Here is a 7483-nt window from a genome sequence, read left to right on the forward strand (position 1 = left end):
TAAAACCCCGTGTGTCCTAAGAAACTCCTTAAAGCTTTCATATTTGTTGGAGGTGGAAGTTTTTCTATGGCTTTAATTTTTGCTTTATCCAACTCTAACCCATTCTTTGAAACCTTGTGCCCAAGCACAATTCCCTCTTTAACCATGAAATGACACTTTTCCCAGTTCAGCACCAGATTAGTTTCTTCACATCTTTCCAGTATTCTCTCCAAAATTTTGACATTTTTCATATGTTTTCCCATAGACTGAGAAATCGTCCATAAAGATTTCAACTCAGTCTTCAAGGTACTCGAGAAGATTGCCATCAGACACCTTTGAAATGTACTGGGCGCATTGCATAGTTCAAAAGGCATGTGATGAAAGGCGATGTTCCATATGGACATGTGAATGTGGTCTTTTCTTGATCCTCTGGTGTGATCATAGTTTGGTTACAACCTGCGTACCTATCAAGGAAACAAAAATAGTCATTCCTTGCTAGTCGGTCGAGCATTTGATCAATGAAAGGTAAGAGGAAATGATATTTCTTTGTCGCCACGTTGAGTTTCATGTAATCCATACAGATCCGCCAACCTGTGACAGTCCTCATGGGGATCAACTCGTTGTTTGCGTTAGGGACTACTATCATCCCACCCTTATTGGGAAAACATTGACGGGGCTAACCCACGTGCTATCGACAATAGCGTATATAATGTCGGCATCCAACCATTTGATGACTTTTTTTTTAACAACCTCTTTCATCGCAGAATTCAGTCTGCGTTGAGGTTCTATCAAGCCTTTATGGTGTTTTTCAAGCCAAATTCGATGCACGCAGTACGTCAGGCTAATACCTCTGATGTCTGCGAGCGTCCATCTGATTGCTCTAATATATTTCTTTAGAATACTGAGTAACGTAGTTTATTTTCCTTTAGGTAACGCAGAGGATATGATGACTGGCAAGGTTTCATTCTGGCCAAGAAAAACGTACTTCAAGTGGGTTGGTAGATTTTTTAACTCCAGTGTAGGTGGTTGCTCTAGGGAGGGCTTCTGAGCTTTTCTTTCTTCATCAAAATTCAACATTCCTTCATTTTTCACTGTCTCTGGTATTACATGCAGGTTTCTAAGGATGTTGTTGCATCCTCTCTTTCTTCATTTTCTTCCTCGGACTCCTAATCTTCAACGCAAGTGTGTTCATCGTCAGAATCTGATAAGCCTTCCTCTTCTGGGAACTTCATTGCCTTTATAATATTAAACCTGAGCTTGTTTCCATTGATGCTCATTGTGATTTCTCCCTTGGGCACATCTATTCAAACACGACGAGTAGACAAGAATGGTCATCCCAATAGATTGGAACATCTTTATCCGCCTCATAGTCTAGGATAATGAAGTCTGCAGGTAGAATGAATTTGTCTATTGTTACCAAGACATCCTTTAATTTTCCTTCAGGGTGTACCAGGGACCTATCAGCAAGTTGAAAAGTCACCGTTGTGGGTGTTAGCTGTCCTACATTCAAGTGTTTGAAGATTGAAAGGGGTATTAAGTTTATGCTTGTCCCAAGATCATAATATGCTTGACCAATGTAGGTCCCTCCTATTGAGCAGGGTATTGTGAAACTGCCTGGGTCGCGCATCTTTGGTGAGATTATAGTATTTGATTCTTGTGTTAATGCCATTGTGGCGAATTTTCCTGTGCTTCTCTTCTTCGAAACAATATCCTTCAAGAAATTGGTATACATTAGCATCTGCTCTATCGCTTCAACAAATGGAATATTGATGTGTAGTTGTTTCAGTATTTCCAGGAAGCGATGATACTGACCTTCATCGTTTTGTTTATTTTTCAGTCTTTGAGGAAATGAAGGTAGTTGTACTTTCACTGTTCCATGGTCTGGAGGCTTAAAGGTGATCGCATCTTCAGGTTCCATAGTCTCGGACGTCCTTGACTCAGTTTGCGACAACAGTTTCTTTGATTCAATCGCAGGTTGCTCCTTTGAATCGGTCTTGCTAGGCTCCTTCCTCACTTCTACCGTCGCCTTTCCACTTCTTAGGGTGACTGCTTGGCAGTGTTCTTTCCCTGTATTCCCTGGATTGCATTGAAGCTCAGTTGAGCTAGACAATGTCCCTTGAGGTTTGTTTTTTACCTCTCCCGCAATTTTTCCTATTTGAATTTCCCAATTGTGGATGGATGTAGCTTGGTTTTGAAGGACTGTTTCATTCTTTTTAATGTATTACTTTAACAAGTTCTCCAAGAATGATGGTGGTGGTGTTTGAAAGCTGCTAGCTTGCTGTTGTTGTTGTCCATTAGTTCTTTGGAAAAATTCTGGTGGTCCCTCTCTTCGAGCCATAGGTTGACTGCCTTGCTGTTGGTTGTTCTTCCAAGAAAAATTAGGGTGATTTCGCCACCCCGCGTTGTAAGTTTCTGAAAAATGATTGTTTTTGAAAAAGTAGATTGATTAGGGATTTCGTGGACATTCCTCAACAGAATGCGATTCTTCATATGTAACACAACTGATGCTTGTTTGCTCTATCGCATTGACTTGTCCATTTCGAGTTCCTGAATTGTTTATTACGATGCCTTGCAATAAAATTATCATCGCATTCATCTGATTTTGCAATGATGTGATGGCACCATTATTTGCATTACCTTCTCTGGGTTCTGCTCTTTGATCGCTTTCTTTTCAATCTTCATAGTTTTTCAAGATGCGATCAAGAATGTTCTTTACTTCATCATATGTTTTGTCCAGCAAACCTTCTGTTGCTGCCTCATTGGCAGCTGTCTGCGATGCAGAATTGAGTCCATGATAGAAAATCTCCATTTGGAGGCAATCCGGCATTCCATTGTATGGGCAATCGCGTACTAGTCTCTTAAATCTTTCCCATGTGTCACTGAGCGATTCATCTTCTTCTTGTTCAAAATCGGTGATCAATTTCCTCTTTCTGGCATTCTCTGTGGGAGGTAAATACTTCTTCATAAAATTTTCCACAACTTGCTCCCATGAAGTTATCTCTACTAGTTCTAGAGAGTAAGCCCATTTCTTGCTTTATCGCATAGTGAAAATAGAAATAGCATGAGTCGAATCTCTTCTAGGGAAATATTAGGGAACACAAAAATGTTACAAATTTCAATGAAGCTTCGTAGATGAGAGTGCAGATATTCACCACGCCATCCGCCAAACTGTCCCGCTGTTTGTATCATTTGTAACATTACTGGCTTCATCTCGAACCTTGATCTATCCAATGCTGGTCTCATGATTCCTGGGAAGAAATCATATAAGCTTAGTGATGCATAGTCTCGGACGGGTCTATTGCGATCATTTTCCAGTAGGATAGGATTTTCCATTATGTTGTTTTCATTTGCTACTCGTTCTTCAGGTTGTTCAGCCATTATGTGAACTTTTACGTCTTTTTTTCTGTTATTTTCGAAAGGTTCTTTCAATCTCTGGGTCGTAGTTGGGCTCAGGAGTGTGTCCTTCGCTCATGCGATGCTTGCTTCTTCCTTTACAGATGGAATGGAAATGCAACAAACGTCGAAAGGTGCAAAGATCAAAGAGGTTTGATGTTAGCGCAATCTATACCGTAGTCCCCAGCAACGGGGCCAAGAACTTGATGATGTTTATATTCGATGATGTGTGGATGCGATGATCATACAAGTTTTCCTAACAAAGCCTAAGTACAAGCCTTCTTAGGTTCCTGGTAAGTCAAGGGTTGAACATAGGGACTACTAAATAGATATGTGATGGACTCTCTGATTCTATTATAGTGGTGATAAAGAAGTAGATGGTGTTTTGATTTAGAAATTCCTATGCGATGGAGTTGAACGCGGAGTGATGAAAGCATATAGTTATAACAAGCATGCGATGAAGGGGTTGAGAAGAGATTCAGCTAACATTTCTCAAGATTGTGTATAAGTTATGCAATGATGCTATACACAAATATTAGTACTACATTTCTCAATGCATAATGCCACATTTCCTATTTCTAGGACGCATGCGATGTGTATTGAAAGTAGTAGATAGATTTTATTTCTAAGTTTCTCTCTTGCTTATGTGATCTAATTTGATTCTCTCAAGCCTAGATCGTATCTTTAGACTACTTTCTTAAGTACTTCCAAATGATTATTGACGCATACGTAAGACAAGATGATCGCATAAAATGCCTAGCTTAAGTCATGCTAGCTATGTACTTTTCAACCCATTCATAAATTTAGTTACTTATGCATGGTATAGAGAGACTGAACATAAATCGAAATGAAGTTTCCATTTTTGAAAATAAAGTGTTGAGTACAAAATAACAAATGGATTGAGAAATAAGAAGCCAAGTAAGCAATATCTTGATTTCCGTGGCCTTTTACACTACTCTTTATCACTCCAACTATGTTCCACGGACTCTTGGTCTCGCAAGGGTTGGACTTTTCTCCTTTATTGTTTTCCAGCAGTCTCTCGATCTGTCCAGAAAGAGATTTCTCTTGGCCTCGCCTCGTCTCCTTGCTCTCTTTCTGTCTCTATATATTCTCTCTCTCTGGTAGCACTGGGTATTTATAATTTCAAGGTGAAACAACTCTTCTTACTAATGATTGCAACGATAGGCAGCATTAATTTCTCTACTCTGTTGTGCCGTCTAAAAGTCACCGAAAGTTCAACGTACTTGCAAAAGTATGGTTTTTAACGGCTTGTCAACTAAATTTGAAATTGACCGTTATCAGCTTTACGTCCCATCATGATTTATTATGTTGTTGCCATGATGCAATGTCTTTATGCGATCACTTTTGAGCAACTTCTCACGATCGCATGACTTACGATCGAAAATTCAAGCGCGCTGTCGCATTTGCCCTTGGATTGTAATTTCATATGCGCCATCGCATTGTACCTGCACAGAATAGGAAAATTAACTGCTATTATGCGATGAGCATTAACGATCGCAATTCCTTTTAGTTTGGCATTTTCAATCATAATATTGTCTACTTTACCATCACTTTCTCCCATTTTTTTTACTAAATTGAGCTATAATAACTTGTATTTCTACCAGTTATCAAATCTTGACGGTGTCGAGTTTACTATGACACCACCAAGAAGGCTACCTTGGTATTCTCGGTGTGAGAATCCAGAGGTTGGGCTCTGTGTGGACTTGGTTTGAGGAAAACAATGGAGGAAACAATAATCGTGTACACGATTTGGCAAGTGGGAGATGGCTGAAACCTATCGTATAGGTCGATGCCCAACCGTTTAGCAAAAGCTAAGCGATCATCTAGAAAAATCCAAGCGATCGTTTAGCTCATTGCTTAGTTCTGTATTTGTCGCTTACAAAACACTACACGATTGTCTAGCTCGCTCAAGCCGTCGTTTAGTAAATTCACAAATTCAACATTTGCAAAAACTTACTAAAATTAAGATAACAATTTTCCTTTTATGTCACGGTTACCATGAACCACCAATAACCTCCCACTCAATTGGTTATTAGAGAAAAGTATTTAATTATCCAATAGTTAATATTATTATAAATATAAATGATAACCAACTTATCACACTATATTTATAGCCTATAGTTTTAATATTTCATCTCATGGAACATATAAACCATAGTTTTTTTTTCTATTCCATGGCATTTAATGTAATCTCATTTACATTAATCCTCCACTAGATGTATCTCATACATCATACCGATGATATCATATATAATCAAAATACCACTTGTCAATTTGAACATTTCAAATCAACACCAAGAACTGATCCTTAACTTAATCCATTGAGCTACCAAGGGGACCTTATGAACTTATAGCTCGAAGAACCAACGGTACGTGAATAACTGACTAAACTCTTTAGTCACGGGATCCACCATCCGTTAACTACCAGAGACTCCACTAAAGATTGATAGCTGAACTCTTCTTACTACAGATATATTATGTGTCCATCTTAACCAATCAGTAGCGCGACAACCCTTCACAGATCGCTCGTAAGTACAGTTGAGCCTAATAACCGTTATGTCCATGTAGTTACATCTAACTTCTTAAGTACCACTGATCCCTCTAATGAACATAAGTCATAGTCCTACTATGATTGAGTCTTCTCTTCCAAAGAGAAGTTGTGGCCACTATGTTCAAGCCCTGGCATCAGCCCTTAAGGGAGCAATCTTTCTACTTATCCCTGCTTCGAAAAAGGAGTGAATTCCATCTTGTGGATTGAGTTCCCATCTCTCAGATCAGACGAGTCCCCAAAAATGTAGGCATGTTGAGTTGGCAATCTGGCCACTCTCACCCATACTAATCAAAGGACTGCTCTCAAAGGCAGGAGTTCCCAAAACACTTAGGATTGAGGTCGTATCACCTAAGGTCGTTTAGGTGAGATGTAAGTCTCTAGTATCAATGGCGTTATGTACAGAGTCTAGTCATCTCGTGGTCCAGGTCTTATACAAACTCTTTGTATAGGACACCCCCGCTCGCATGTCTCCACATGAATGGTCAGGATCTACCATCTGTAATAGTTTACAACACTTGCAAAACTCTACAAAGCGGGTCATATCCGTAGTGTCACAAGATCAGGTATCCTACCTTAATCCTTATACTATAGACTTATTTAGATTATCACTTAAGGCATGGTCTATATGTATATCACATATACATGCTTAAGTTCACATAAGATAACCAAGGAGTTTTGTTTATTGGATATGAGTAAGCCAAAATTAAATAACGATTATTTTATTCATCAAACAATGTGTATCATTACAAACAACGAGACTCTGGGAGAATTGGGACACCAATCCCAATAATCTCCCACTTGTCCTAATGACTCGGGAGACTAATGTACAATACAATATACAATAAACTAGGGCATATCCTAGTATCATCTCCCACTTCCCATAGAAACAATGCAGCATGTCTACAGACCTAGACTCTCTAGGTGACCCTCGAACACTTTAGCCATGAGGGCCTTTGTAAAGGGATCAACAATGTTGTGCTCCGATGCGATCTTCGTGACTATCACATCACCGCGATGCACAATCTCCCTGATCAGGTGATATTTTCGTTCTATGTGATTACCTCGACGATGACTCTGAGGCTCCTTCGAATTTTTCACAGCCCCGCTATTATCACAATACAGTGTGATCGGAAAATCCATATTTGGAACAACTTCCAAATCTGAAAGGAACTTCTTCAGCCAACAACCTCTTTAGCTGCTTCACAAACCACTACGTATTCGGCTTCCATAGTGGAGTCCGTGATGCATCCTTTCTTGATGCTTCGCTAGACTATAGCCCATTCATTCAGATTAAACACTGACCCCGATGTCGATTTACGAGAATCTCTATCGGTCTGAAAGCTAGAGTCCATGTATCCTGTAAGGATCAGATTCTTATCTTCATACACAAGCATGTAGTCCGTCGTTCTCCAAAGATACTTGAGGATCGTCTTGACCACCGTCCAATGATCAAATCTTGGATTGGACTGGTACTAACTAACAATCCCTACTGCATAGTAAATGTCGGGTCGAGTACACAACATTGCATATATCAAGCTT

The 7483-nt window shown here is 39.5% G+C and overlaps 1 non-coding gene across 1 annotated transcript; it reads left to right on the forward strand.

Moving 5' to 3' along the window:
• Window positions 1-2804: 2804 nt before the first annotated feature.
• On the forward strand, window positions 2805-2911 carry LOC150036838 (small nucleolar RNA R71). The gene has a single exon (XR_016529449.1). It is a non-coding gene; the product is annotated as a small nucleolar RNA R71 (small nucleolar RNA).
• Window positions 2912-7483: the final 4572 nt, after the last annotated feature.

This window comes from Benincasa hispida, chromosome 4 (genome assembly GCF_027475165.1).
Source record: "Benincasa hispida cultivar pf3 chromosome 4, pf3_genome.v1.1, whole genome shotgun sequence".
In the NCBI taxonomy this organism is placed as follows: domain Eukaryota; kingdom Viridiplantae; phylum Streptophyta; class Magnoliopsida; order Cucurbitales; family Cucurbitaceae; genus Benincasa; species Benincasa hispida.